Genomic DNA, 16016 nt, shown 5'->3' with positions numbered 1-16016 from the left:
ATTATGCATAACATCTCTCTAATTTAAGTTTTTGAAACTTGTTTGTAAGACTGTATTAAAGATGACAACAGTATCTTAATTTTTCACGATTTGCACATCGAAAAACGCCGTAATAGATAAACTAATCATTTGATCCAAAGAAAACCTTATCATAAAGAGCACAAAATTTAACCAGAGATCAGGGAGCACACCCAAAGAACTTGAAAGATTTTTGTTGAAGATGCCAACGATTAAGAATTCAAAAGAAAAGTGTGACCTCTCGCTTTATGATTTATTTAGGACATTACGTAGATAAATTCGTCTTGCTAACTTTTGACAATAAACCTAAAGCTATCGAAAACTATGAAAAATTAATTTAAGGTTCATAAATTATTACATTTTTTTATTAAATTGTTCAGTTACTAACAGAGAGAGTTAAGCCGTATTATTGGAAACGCAGACAAAAGAATATCTGCTAAAGTTAAGGAAATTTTTTGACTCTGAAAGATATATTACAAAACAAAATTGTCTTTCTCTGTCTTCAAGTAAAAGGGTGGTATTTATTTTCCAAACAAACCTACTTACGTACCAATAGTTATTATATGATTACAATAATATATTCAATAAAAGGTACAAATGATAATTTTTTATTCGTGAAAAAGGATAAATCTGAAAAAAGTTTTGGACAAATGGTGTGAAAAAAGACATCAGCTAATTTAATTATTTTTGCAAACACTCGACAGAGGCAATAGCGTTTTCTCAGGTTACAGCAGTTTTGTTACTACAAGAAGATTAATGAAAATAAGGAAGATATTTTTTAGTAAATAAAATTTTATTAATAGATGCATGTATTGGAATGAGAAATGTAGCATCTATTTTACTAAATAATAATCAAATCCTAATGAAGTTATTTTTTCTTATTAAATTAAGACTGAAGAATATTCTAAAAATACACTCTTCATTTTAACGTCATAGAACACACTGAGAATTCTACCATTGACCTACCGATGCTTCTTCTAAAGATCCTTTCTTCATCATGTCGCATACAACACACTGATTTGGAAGTAAAAAAGCAAAATGCATCGGCCGGGAATCGAACCCGGGCCGCCCGCGTGGCAGGCGAGCATTCTACCACTGAACCACCGATGCTTCTTCTGAAGATCCTTTCTTCATCATGTCGCATACAACACACTGATTTAGAAATAAAAATGCAAAATGCATCGGCCGGGAATCGAACCCGGGCCGCCCGCGTGGCAGGCGAGCATTCTACCACTGAACCACCGATGCTTCTTGTGAAGGTGTTAATGTCAATCTATCGTTTTTCTGCATAAGGTATCAATCTCTTTAAGAAATTTTAATCTACTTTTTAAAAGTGAAATACTTATATACATATATATTTTTATTTTCTAGACTCTGTCAACGAGAATTAATTTTGCAAACTATACGTATTTTATTATTAGCTGTATATTAGCTGTGTATTTTAAATCTACTTTAAAATTTATATAACTAATTCGAATCAATCTAAAATTTTCCTCAAAAGACGAAGTTATTGTTCTTTTATACCAATATCATCGAATGATATAGAAATAAATTCATAGATTTGACGTCTTTAGCAAAAATGCTAAAGAACTGCTTCTCCAAAATTGGAATTAATATTTGAATATCATCTTTTATTATTAATCATTAAGCTATTACTACCATTAAATTATTTCTTTAACATACCAGAATACCAGATATTGGTAAAAAAAAATATACATGACTTATCTAATGAAAATTTTAGCAAAGTTAGACTTGAATTAGCTTTTCAGTTTTTAAATTAAAGTAACAACGTTGTTACGTGATGAGAACTGTAGATACGTATGTAAGGTATAGATTTTCTCTTTCTAGTCATATTTACATATTTTCTAAAATTGAATAGGTACTAAAGCCACAATAATGTTCTTTATATTGTATGTAACTAAAATATCTAAAATATTTAGTTGTAAAGGAAATTCATTCATTATACCTTTTAGTTATGCGGCATTAATCAAACACAACCTACCTAGCTAAGATTTAAATTGTGAAATATGAAAAATACAGTATAAATTCAAATTTATATAACCGTCTTGATGAACAAAGTTCATCTGCAAAAAGGAATATTATAAATCTTGTGCATAGCTGAGTAATTGTTTTTCAAAATATTTATAGTGAAAAATGTTGATAACTATATACAAAAAATAAACTATGTATTGGCATTTTTGTGAAAAAAATTTTCTTCATCTCATCACCAAACTAAAACAACTGTTAGCAAGGTGACATTTTGTAAAGAAAGAAGAAATCTAATATATAAACAAATAATGCTTCTTGTTTTAACTGAGAAAGGAAAGAAGCTACTTGTGATGAAATGGTGTTAATGAAACTTATGTAATATAAACTTGAAGTATCTGTGTGAAGGTAACTGTAACTGCAGCATAGTCTAGAATGAATGAATTAGTTTTGTTTTTGTTCATTATAGAAATAAGTGTTCAATCAAAAAGTGCAATTAGTTGAATATTTTGTATACTCATAGAAATATCTATCAATGCAGTATTTTGTATTTATATGCTTGGAATGGTAGATTTTATACTTTAATTTTACAATATACAAGATGCATTAAAGATATTATCTTGGATATTATATAGCGTTTTTTTTTTGAAAAATGGATTTAAAATTTGGTTATTATACTGGTATATAAATCATACCTCATAAATTAATACATTCATATGCATATCATTGACACATACCATTTGTAGAATTGGTTTAAAAAAATTAACTTTTTAGGGACTTTTAAGACTACCTATATAAAGTCAGAATAGTCAACTTTTCTTTTCGACGAATTTGGCACCTTTACTTACATTTTAAAATCAATTTGCATTAAAGACATAAATAAAATTACAATTTGATCAATTTATTTATTGGAGCAACAGAACTTTCTGTCACCGTAGAATTTCCTAGAACATTTCCATCAAAAATCTAATTTGAAAATCGTTTTTATTTTTCATCTTTTAAGGCCTAAAATATATATTTCTTGTTTTGCCAGAATAGTGACAGAACTTCTTCCGAATGCGCGTCAAGTATAAGTTGAGGAATCCGCAGTTTTGCTGGGCCAACTTCCTGTGGTATTTGCACCCACTGCCTGGCTCGAGAGCAGGCCACAAGTTCAAGACCAGAAGTTCAAGGTGCACATATTCAACATCTTACTTAACAGTTCTCTTTTTTCTTTTAATTCTATAGAAACCAAGATTTTTACAAAAATGTTCATACCGCATTTTTGATACGAGTATGTTAATAAAATTCAATTTTATCAAAAACAGTGCAAGATATCGATTGATATACGGTATACCTTTTTTAAGCAAAGTAAATCGAAATATGAAAGAAAAATGCTAAATTTGGCAACGTTGTCAAAGATATACAGGCTGTTACAAATTCGCTTCTCACTACAGGAATCTCGGAAACGGTAAGAGATACGAAGTAGCTTAAATGGAGGCCAAAGTTGCGTAACCAGGGGACCAACATTATGCCTCTAAAAAATCAAGGCTAACACGATTAGTTTTCGAAATATTTGAAAAAAAAAACGTAATTTTGAAAATCCGTTTTTATTTTATTTCAGTCTTGTTTGAGGTGATATTAAAAAAAAGAAGAACATTTTCTCATGGCCACTTTTTGCCCTCTATCAAATGGCATAATCAATTTTTATATGTAACGTTTATCATCAACTTCATTTTTTTAAATACGACCCTAGAAATTTTATTACATTTTTTGCAAGCCTTCATGACCCCCAATACTGTACTGTCTCAGCCCGAACCAGATTCAGACGTTTTGTCTCGAAAAATTCACCTTCAGTGTATTCTTTCCAAATTTATCTAAATTTTTTATTTAGATTTCTTTGTTTATTGAATTATCGCACACTGTAAGTGTCGTAAGACCTTGTGAAATATATCTAGTTATTTAAACTATTACCACCACGCGTTACAATAAAACATTTATTTATTATTAACTGTTACCATCACTTGGTCATACATAACTCAATAAGTTGTTGAAGAAAAAAAACATTATTACAGTTTTAATTTTATTATGATAAATTAATTCTTAAAAATGCATATGAACAACCAAAACGCCAACTGAATATTATTCTTTGAAAAATTTCAGTAACTGTTCAAAAACATTTTCGTTTTCGCAAAGGTTGAAAATGAAGATCAGCATAATATTATCGGAATTTATTATATCTGCAACCGCAACTGTGAAAGAGCATGTCAGATGTTGTTTGTATGAATATCCTGAAAAAAATAGATTGGAATTTGTTTGAATTTTGAGCACTCGAGAAGCCTAGAAATAACTATGGACACGGAAATAAAACTCTAATAATGTTTTATTTTAATGTGTGGTGGTAATAGTTTAAATAACTAGATGGATTTCACAGGGTCTAAAATAAATAAAGAAATCTAAATAAAAAATTAAGATAAATTTGGAACGAATACACTGAAGGTGAATTTTTCGAGACAAAACGTCTGAATCTGGTTCGTGCTGAGGCAGTACAGTATTGGGGGTCATGAATGCTTGCAAAAAATGTAATAAAATTACCAGGGTCGTATTTAAAAAAATTTAGTTGATGATGGTCCTGGGGAGACGAAACGATACATATAAAAATTGATTATGCCATTCGATTGAGGGTAAAAAGTGGCTATGAGAAAGTGTTCTTCTTTTTTCAATATCACCTCAAACAAGGATGAAATGAAACAAAAACGGATTTTGAAAATTTCGTTTTTTTTTTCAAATATTTTGAAAACTAATCATGCTAGCCTTGATTTTGTAGAGCCATAATGTTGGTCCCCTGTTTACGCAACTTTGCCCCCATTTAAGCTAGTTTGTATCTCTTACCGTTTTCGAGATCCCTGTAGTGAGAAGCGAATTTGTAACAGCCTGTATAAATTTAAATAGATAATTTAATCTGCTCCTGTATTATCCAAGCATACTGAATATCAGTTTAAACTTGCAAATGAACATTACCATGAGTTACTTTAATTGCCCAAATTTCATTGTTGTCATGGTAACGACTTATAATATAACGGTTATAATTGGAATTTGTTTTTCAAACTTCTTTCTTTGAAGACGAATAACTCCACAACGAAGCCCTAAGGAAAATCTTTCTTGTGAAATACTACAACTATTTTAAGCTCCCCTGTATATTGATATGACCTTTTCGGACACCCTGTATTTTTAAAACATTATTTTTTTAGTTTTAAATTTATTTAATATTTCAGCGTGCAAAAAACGTCATTAACACTGCGGTCAATAAGTGTCTTATTGGTTTCGAACATTTTGGAGACATATCCTCGACCATTAACGAAGACTTACATACTTAATATACTATTGTAGATAGGTGATATATCAGGTAATATTAATGTGTTATTTCTTACCTCATCCTTGAGCAGTGCTGATTGGTCAAAATTCTAAGAAGAATTAGGCACACACTTATTTTTATTTAACAAATTAATAGCGGTTGAATTATTTTCTTTATGTTTCCAAAATTTTTGTGGAGTTCCATTTAATAACAACCATTTTCCCAAGTATGCGTGAATTTTCAATATTCACCGAGTACTAACTCTACTGAATTTGTCTGTATTTGCTTCTAAGTTATAATAAACATACATTTCCCACGTATCATAAAACTGATTAATGTTCATTTATTATTTTTATATTAGTTTATTACTTATTTTGTCTATTTCTAATATTATTATGCAACGCCATAATGCAAGTATAAATCTTTCTTAATTATCTGCTGCCTGCAACCTCTAAAACAGTAATGTTTTAAGCTCAATGATTAAATTACGTGTTGACATAAACGATCATTAATTAGCACTAAAATCGAATGAGACACCAAAGATACCTTTACGTCGAGCTCCTACTTACCTGATTAAATTAAAACCCAGCTTGATAAACTGAGTCTTTCTTAACTTCATACGGCTCTATTTCCTCATATCCGAAATATTGCAAAACAGTGCATTAATGCAGCTTTCAATGCGTAGTTGCATATAATTAACGTTTTGTCTTAATTACAATAAGGAAATATCAGGCAACGTAACGTTGCGTTTTGTGAAAACTTTATGCGTGGATTCGGTAAATTGGAGCAATGAAATGATATTTTGCAACAAAAGATAAAAATGCCATTTTTTTCCTAGGTATCCGGAAGGCGCGTTGGGGACGAGTGGCATAAGTTCACAAACGAAAGAAAGTATTTCATCTCAAGTTGAAAATGTTTTTCGCACTAATGTATGAGTTTATGTTCAATTTAGTTCAAAATAAATTATAATGTAGCAAATTATTATGTTTTTTTTGTTGTTTTCACACAACAATTATGTATTCTGTTCCGCTATCACGTAGAAGACATTTTGTTAAAAGAAATAGTATCACTTTATTTCAGTTTTTTTAACTATTGTTAGGAGCATTGTATAATTATTTTTCAAGTACTGGAAAGCAGTAAAAATTATTAGGAAAAATCAAATGAAGTGATATATGCTGTCCATATAACCTTTTCTAACTAACTTTTCATGGAATTTGTTGTATTCCGAACCCAGTATAGATTCTACTAGAAATAAATTTGTTGATAATATTATTAGTGATAATAACTGCACTAATAAAATCAAGTGTTTAAACGTTTACAAAGAAAACTTAATAATACTGAATTAAAAACACATTAGAAAAACTATATAAATAAATTTGCTTCGTTAATATCGAGAAAAAAGAAGGAATTTAGTTATTATAAAAATCAAATAAACATAAATAAAACTGATTCCAAAACTTTACGGAAAATTGTTCAACAAACAACTAAACAAATAGCATAAAATGCTACTCAGGAAATTATAAACGAGATAGGTAAATTGTTAACTAACATAAAAGATATTTCAAATGAATTTAATAAGACCATTGCATTTGCTAAAAAATATAAAAAATTCCAAATTATTCCAGTACACGTACTATACTAAATTCAAAAGTTTTTAATACCCATTTATATAGATGAGGTAAAAAAATAAAATTCGTTGTTTAAAACATATTAAATCAGTTCTTCAAAGTCTTCAATTCTACACCCGATTATATTGAAGAATGAAGATCCATTATTATGTCTTATAAAAACATGAACGCCAGTGTATGTGATCCTCATTTAAAAAAAAACTACTGTTGTGTATTTATAAAAAGAACTGTGTAACTTACTACCGACCTGTATCATTGTTAACAAATCCTAGTAAAGTTTTAAAAACTCGCTTGGTGTATCGATAAATATGAAATTTATCTGAAAACTAGTTTGCTTTCAGATCTAAATTTTCTATAATAGATATTATTTCTACATTGTCATCAAAAATTTATTCTGTGCTGGACGAAAGCAAGTCGTGTTTGTGTATATTTATAGATCTAACCAAAGTCTTTGGCACAACAAGTCAGGACAATATTAAAATCTTTGGAAGGTGTTGGTGTTAATGGGAATTGCCTTAAGTTATTCCCATATTCAAACAAATAAATGACAAAAAGAACAAGTTAAGCTTCCAGTGACCTACGATTACAGGGTTCCACAGGGTATCGTATTTGGTCCTATACTTTTTAAAATATACATCAACGACTTGTTTTCGCTTTGATTTTGTACGGATGTATTAGGTTTGCTGGTGACTCATGGGAAGATTTAAAAGAAACTGTACAAACTGATTTCACAAGAATACAAGATTGATTTAATTCCAAACTGTTGACAATAAGAATTGAAAAGCTTTTTTCGCCCCATTCTTATGCCCAAAATCAAAACTACCATGTCTCAAAGAAATTACAATTGACATCGAGGATACCAACACAAAATTTTTTCAAAATAAAATATTTAGGCGTAATGTTTGATTCAAATTTTAGATGTCCCATATAAATTACATAAAAAAAGCTATAGTGTATTTTATATAGATTTAAATATTTAAATAACGTATTTCAAATTCAACAATTTTATATTTTAATGCCCCTTCCAATCCTAAGACTATTTTGAAAACAATATGTAAAGATGTGAAAAGTCCTAATAATCAATTATTTTTAAAAGCTAAGTTATTTAATTTAAAGCTAATACTATTTTCAAGTAAACGTTAAATATCATTATTCAAAAGCAGTTTCGCATTACCGTCACAGAGTTATAGCACATGACAGAAAAGTAATTACTTACCTTTCTTCATGACAAAAACATTGGGTCAGAGGTCACATATCTTCCTTGCCCCTAAGCTATTCAAAACATTGCCTAAACATACACAGGGTATTCTCACAATAAATTTATATAAAAGAGAATAAATCTTAGGACATATTATCAGATACACTGATCACATTTCAACTTAGTGTACTGATGTTTAAATATATTGAGAAACTGAATTTGGAGATATATTTCTGACAAACATTATTTCATATTGAAAATGGACTTTTGTATTTATTTTGGTGTTTCTAGACAACATCTACAATCTACATACTTGTAGTCACTCCTAGAAGATGATGTAGACCTGTTGTTCTTAATGTAAAATTAAATCATTGATTGGAGAAGTCGTTATGAAAAATGGTTTCAATAATTTTGTTTTGACTTTTCTAATCCTGAATTTGTTAAGTTGAATAAAAATAGAAATCTGTTCTACCTTCGTGATGCGTGTGACAAAATGTAATATAATACACCTATATGTTATATTAAATCAAGTAATAAGAGTGTATCAATTTATCACGATGACTTACTGAAAATTTACATGAAAATTATAATCATTTATTAGTCATTTCTAGCAGCCAATTTTTTTCCAATGATTGCCATTTTTCTCTTTCCCTGGTGATATCATAATAGACGCAACTAGTAGGAAAGGAAAATAAACATTTATACTGAATTTTAAATTTAAAATGGTTCAATATTCAATCTGACAATGAGCTTAAAACCATCACGAAAAATATATTAATGAATACAGTTAATCTGAAGGCATGCTATCTATCTAAAGCAACAGCCATACAAGTTAACTAATTATTCCACAAACAGGGTAGTTTATATAAAGTAAAATTGATCCACATTGTTTAATAATGCAGTGAAACACTCGCATGTAAATATAAGAATTTGTTTTAATCAGACATTTTGTAGGAACAGATTTTCGTACGAATTCGCATTCGATGTAACCATCGTCTAATGCAATGAACGTAAACAACCTTATACTGCTGTCGCAAAAACGCTGGGTATTACTTATTATAATTTATAAATGATTAATATAAATTTTATAGAAACTAGACTTTTTTGTTGAACGTTTTGTATATTATTTCACATGTGAATGGAACACTTTTTCTGCAGTACAGTAATATAAGATTTGATTGTTCTACCGCTAGTAATAAGGAAATAATTGCCACATTACGCTTATGACATGTAGCACAGCAATGTATTCGTTACCATTATAGGCAGATCTATCAAAGTTTATGCCACTATAATTCTAGTAAATAGTTCTTATCCGTAGATATATGATGTTTAATCAAGTTTCATTTGTCAGGTTGTTTTCTTTTAACAGATACCCTGTATATGAATAGAAAATTTGGTACATTTGATACATTGATACAAATTAAGAATGAGAAGGAATATAAGGAAATTGGGTTAATGCTGTATTTGCTGCTAAACTCTCTACATATTAAAATGAAATATGGTTTTTAATGAAACGTAACCATGGCTCTAATTAATTCATTGTGAATGTACGAATTAAAAGTTTTACGATATGATTTCAGTGATATTTAACGCTTTGCCACAAAGTATTCAGTTTCCCACAGTACTTTTTAATTATAAATCAGTGGTAAAATAAATATGATAACATACTGCTCAATCAGTATCTGGAAAATATTGTTTATTCACAAAAACAAACTAAAGTTTGAAGATTAGTCTTCAAACTCTACAACAGCATATACTGAGTGTTTACAAACTTAGAGAGGAAATTTTAAGAGCAAATAACTTGAAGCTCGAAAATTCAATTGGCAGAAATATTTTTTGCTAATTGAATATATTTTTTTAATACCTACTGACTTACCCCAATCATGCAACAAAACATTTTTAGGATCTCCGACTCCATCGACTGACTCCGTTTATAAGTAAAAGGTCTCCCAAAAGAAATGCAGGATTTCATATGAGGAAAAAAGAATATTGAATATTGAATATTGAAGCGTGTTATCAGAATCCTATTTACCTATTTGTGTAGGAGACGACTCCAGTGGCTCTCAAAATGTTTTAGTTATTTTTAATTATTATTCATTTTAAACACTGTTTTGAAGTTTTAACGGGTTTGGGTATTGAAAATGCTTAGTTTGAATGCATTCTACTTGCCGTTAAAGAAATTTGTAATAGAATGAAGAAAAATAGTTATAACCAAAATAAACTAACTGTAAGTGTAAGTAAATTAGTCAAAGCTGTTCACGGACTATTTAATCTGACTGGAACTGTCTGCTGTCTTGTCAATTTGTACTTATTTGTTAACAAATAATTAGTCTGTGAGTGGAGTAAGATAATATCCGCCTGACAAATCATGTTATTGATGATAATAATAGTATACGTACATATATTAACATTCTTCAAATAATCGAGAGGAAAGTTAATAAAATGTACAAGTTAATTATTGATCTATTTAATATGAATAAATATATTTAATCAGGCAGTTTATACTACTATCTTTACTAAGCTAACATTTTGAATAATTTAAATTACCATTCAGTTGAAAGCCTTAAAGCAATAAAAGTTAACAATTTAATTCTGTCAGGATATAGCTGTTAAATCAGTTTATCCTTCCTACATACACAGTGGTGCATTTGCACAAGAATAGGTTTTTATTCTTCGAGATAGCAAAACAATTTTTTAAAATATAGCTCGGAGGCAATCATAAATTATATTTTATAATTATACATACAGGTGATGACCTATATGATTTTTTGATCCCTTCCAAGCATAATATAAAGCTTCAGTACACCCATGTGGATGCTTATGACTGTAACTTCTATACAGGGTGTCCCGGTACTTTACAAAAAAGTCGAGTACGAACAGATGAGGTCAAAATAATATCAGTTCTTCATATAATTTTTTTTTCATACAGACCTTCATTAAGAAGTTACTATTAACGTCAGCATGATGTAAATTTGGTGATCGATAACACTTGCATACAGCTTGTTTTTGATGTTGTAAGTGAAACTTCATTATGCCCTGAACGCCAGGGATGGACTATGCACAATGGTTAACAACCCAAAATTTTTGCATAAATGACGATTGCAATCTGCCTGCATCAAAAATAAGTTTCCTGAAGAATTTTCCAACCATAATACCCTCAACTCGGTAAAATTAACAATTTAGGAAATATTTGTGATTTTATATCACAGTTTTTAATTTTTATTTGGACATAATTTTGGGTTGTTAACCATTGGGCATAGCCCGTCAATGGCGTTCTGGGCATAATGAAGTTTCACTTACAACATCAAAATTAAGCTGTACGCATGTGTTATCGGTTACCAAATTTGAATATTGCTGAAGTTAATAGTTTAAAAGTCTGAAGGACTCGACCTGTCAGAAAGACATCTCCGACATATTATTTTGACCTCATATATTTGTACTCACCTTTTTTGTATCAGGTACAGGGAGACTGTATAGAAGACTATATAACTATAAAGGGTGTCTCATAATTAGCTGCCAACCCTGAACAGGCCGATTCTATGATCAAAACTAAGTAAACAAGTTCATATGAACATGGGTCCGGAAATGCTTCCTAAGGGCACANTAAAATATAGCTCGGAGGCAATCATAAATTATATTTTATAATTATACATGCAGGTGATGATCTATATGATTTTTTGATCCCTTCCAAGCATAATACATTATATACAGGGTGTCCCGGTACTTTACAAAAAAGTCGAGTACGAACAGATGAGGTCAAAATAATATCAGTTCTTCATATATTTTTTTTTTCATACGGACCTTCGTTAAGAAGTTACTATTAACGTCAGCATGATGTAAATTTGGTGATCGATAACACATGCATACAGCTTGTTTTTGATGTTGTAAGTGAAACTTCATTATGCCCTGAACGCCAGGGATGGACTATGCACAATGGTTAACAACTCAGAATTTTTGCATAGATGACGATTGCAATATGCTTGCATCAAAAAGTTCCCTGAAGAATTTTCCAACCATATACCCTCAACTCGGTAAAATTAACAGTTTAGGAAATATTTGTGATTTTATGTCACAGTTTTTAATTTTTATTTGGACAATTTTGGGTTGTTAACCATTGGCCATAGCCCATCAATGGAGTTCTGGGCATAATGAAGTTTCACTTACAACATCAAAAATAAGCTGTACGCATGTGTTATCGGTTACCAAATTTGCATATTGCTGAAGTTAATAGTTTAGAGACTGTAAATAAAAATAACTTTTAATTTTCACCTTTGAGGGCCCGTAACTTGTTAACGAAAGACCATATGAAAAAAATTTATATGAAGAACTGATATTATTATATTTGTCGGAGTCGTACGGCTAACTTTGGCGCTAATATCACTACTCGTGTCAGTCATCTTCACCAAATAATAAGTAATACCGTAAATGAAAATGATTTAAAATAAAACGTTACACATAAAGTACTCGAGGTGTTTTATGACAACAACCAGAGGCCCGATAACGAATCCACGGTCAACAGAATAGCAGTGTACTCACGTCTTCAATGCTCAAGTAGAACTGCCTTAAGTACATCTCTCTGTACTTCTCTTCACTCGTCAGGTCAAAATTATTCTTAAATGAACCAATCAAATTCGTTATCTCCCAGGGATTCCCTTATAAAGTAATTATAAAGTAAATTATTGACTGCGGCTACGTTGAGTGACCCGTAAGTCCTTCCAAACCCAGGCTTGCCATCATAAAACTCTTGAATAACATAACCGGCTTAATTCATAAATAACTATTTCTAAGTTTTATAGTATAGGTACAATTTATAAAAGGGTATTCGCTGAGTTAAAGAATTCTGGAATTTCCAAAGTCTGAAGGACTCGGCCTGTCAGAAAGACATCTCCGACATATTATTTTCACCACATATATTTGTACTCGACTTTTTTGTATCAGGTACAGGGAGACTGTATAGAAGACTATATAACTGTAGAACTATCTTACTAAATAAACTGTAACAAATGAAACGACTAAATACAGACCCCAACTGTCATATGAAATTGTTTTATTTAATTCAAAAAGCGCTGTTGTAGTTTGCCACACTAATAGACCAGTCTGTATATTTCCTTTAACAGTTAACAAATAGGTACCGCACGCTTTGCTTGTAATTAAGCTTTTGCGTTTTGCTTTTGGTTTGTTGCATATTTACTTCATGATTATCGTTGTCAAGGAAATGTAACCTGAATAAACTTTCGATATAATCTGGTTAGTTAAAAAATTTACGTTTTAATACCTTCACCCTTCACCGGTGTCTGTGAAATATGTAATAGGGACACACTTGAACCAAGTACAGTTAAAGTAAATTTAAATTATAAAATACAATTAAGAATGTTGACTTGATGTTTTTTTTTTTTGTATTGTTATACCCGTATCGAATTGGTTTTTGCAAATCTGTTTTTGAAACATTCTTAAAACGTTGTGCATACATGCAGGTTGTAAAAAAACGCCGACCAGACGTTAATAGAGGTTACATATTAATAAAAAAAAGTTTATGTACAGGGTGTGCCATTTAATACTCCCGCTGTCAATATCTCCGATATGAAGAAAATTTTAGGTCCGCAAACTGGGGTTGTTAGGTTCCTCGAATAGCTTCGAATTGCATTTAGATCTGTTAGTTCAAATCTTTCTGTATGGCGTGGCGATACTAAAAAATTTTTTGATCGCTGGAACGTGGAAATGCAGTCCATCTGAAAGATCGTTAAATTTTGAGTAATTTTAGTAATATAAAGTTTTTCCCTATATTTACTTGTTTTTGAGATATATCGACTTCAATATGCACTGAGCCAAAATATCCTTTTAAAATATTGTTATAATGGTTTTATTCACTATCAAACAATAAATTATAAAAAAAACGAATGATCAGCTGCAGAAAAAAAAATTGTACAATGGCAAATCTTATAAGGGGAGAAACGAACCGTATTTCATCAAATATTATTAAAAAATGCAGTCATAGGTGCTTCATGTCAATAAAACATGTATAACAGATGACATATTAGTTTTCCAATAATTACAGTTTTATCAGCTTGCGTCTTTCAATTTAACTATAGTAGTTATAAGATTGTACAATTTTTTTTCTGTAGATGATCATTTGTTTTTTTATAATTTCTTGTTTGTTAGTTAGTATATGGTGTGAATAAAGTCATTATAACAATATTTAAAAAAAAAATATTTTGTCTCGGTGTGATTTACATAAAATAATATTATATTACAAAAATTACTCAAAATTTAACGATTTTTCAGACGGACTGTATTTCCACATTTCAAGGATCATAATATTTTTTAGTAACGCCATGCCGTCTATACAGAAAGATTTGAACTAACAGTTCTAACTACAATTTGAAGCTATTCCAAGGACCTAACAACGCCAGTTTCAGGAACTAAAATAATTTTTTTCATTTCGGAGATATTGGCAGCTAGAGTGTTAAATAACACACCCTGAATATATGAGTTCAAACACGCTTAATTTTCAATACAGACGTCGTAGTTTATGAGTTTCAGGGAAATTTATACAAATTTCAGTTTCTATCGTAAAAGTAACTATTATAGAGAAGTGCTTTGTTCGAAAATTTATTTGAAAATTTTATTCTGATAATATTTTTATAAATTTTATCTCTAATAATTTAAAATCCCGATCGTGTTATTTTTTTTTTTTTTTGAAACGTGTGTTCAGAACGTATTTCAAAACTTTTTTCCACAAAATATACATAAAAATTTTCGTTCTAGGGGATTTTTGTTTTGAATTTCATTACTTCTTCTTGTTGTCTTGTGAAACTAACGCCATCTATATTTTTTATTCTCAACTTTCTTTAGTATCTACGTTTCGTACCGCATTTTCAGTGTTTCTAAAACTCATGATACGTGATATGAAACTCATAAACTAAATTGAAATTTTCCGAATTATGAATCAAAAACTGTTAAAATTGGCGTGCACTGAAGTTTGACGATGAAGAGACCATTTTTGTAGAGTAGTTAATTTCCTACAAAACTATGAATTGCGCATTTCATAATGATTTTTTGTTAACGAGTTATAAAATTCATAAGCAAAAGAGAAATTTGTCTTAAAATAATCGAACTTCAACCTTTAATATCTTTTAAACGGTGAGGTTTACGAAAAAATTGTAAGTGACCTTTTTTGTAGAGCGTTCATTTTCCTACAAGTATATCAGTATTTTTAACAAACAGTTGATAGAGAGCTATGAATTTTTTTTTCTAATACTGAGGAAAAAATTGGAAAACTGTAAAGCGGAGAACCTTCCTATTAAAATTAAGAGCTCATATTTGGAGACAATTTTCTAGAGGTATCTAGCAACCTATTTTTCAGAGTAAAAAGTAAAAAAATAGTCAATTATTTTGACCCACCCTACTATGCATACCATACATTTGTGGACAATTCGTAATTTAAAAAAATATATATTTTTTGCCTCTAATTTTAACACCTTGAAAACTAAGCGTTTTTGAAGCAATGCGTTTAAGAACTTTTTTTCATTTCTGACGTACAATCCGTCATTAAGGTTTGGCCAAACATTTTAGTTACATCATACCCATATCATAGGCCTGAAATTACTAAGGAACTACCTAGCTCTTAAAGCCGTAACGCTGTACAGCTGTTACAAATTTCATAATACGTTACACTCGTTCAAAATATATACAATGTAATTGTACATTTATATACAGTGTGACCCATTAAGAGCAGCTGTAGGTAGAAGTCGTCAAAATAAAACAATTGAGCAAAACATGCCTTTGTAAAATGTCACTCCTTGACGAGGTACAATATTGTACATTATTTAAAATTTTTATTTCAATTTTCCCC

The 16016-nt window shown here is 30.0% G+C and overlaps 2 non-coding genes across 2 annotated transcripts; both read right to left on the bottom strand.

The window, feature by feature from the left end:
• Positions 1 to 1057: 1057 nt before the first annotated feature.
• Positions 1058 to 1128, bottom strand: Trnag-gcc. Its single transcript has one exon. It is a non-coding gene; the product is annotated as a tRNA-Gly (tRNA).
• A 67-nt stretch (positions 1129 to 1195) lies between these two features.
• On the bottom strand, positions 1196 to 1266 carry Trnag-gcc. The gene has a single exon. It is a non-coding gene; the product is annotated as a tRNA-Gly (tRNA).
• Between the last annotated feature and the right edge of the window lie 14750 nt (positions 1267 to 16016).

This window comes from Anoplophora glabripennis, unplaced genomic scaffold (genome assembly GCF_000390285.2).
Source record: "Anoplophora glabripennis isolate ALB-LARVAE unplaced genomic scaffold, Agla_2.0 scaffold56, whole genome shotgun sequence".
NCBI classification, from domain to species: Eukaryota; Metazoa; Arthropoda; class Insecta; order Coleoptera; family Cerambycidae; genus Anoplophora; species Anoplophora glabripennis.
Note: the sequence above shows the minus strand (reverse complement) of the source record. Positions and strands in the feature narration are given on the sequence as shown.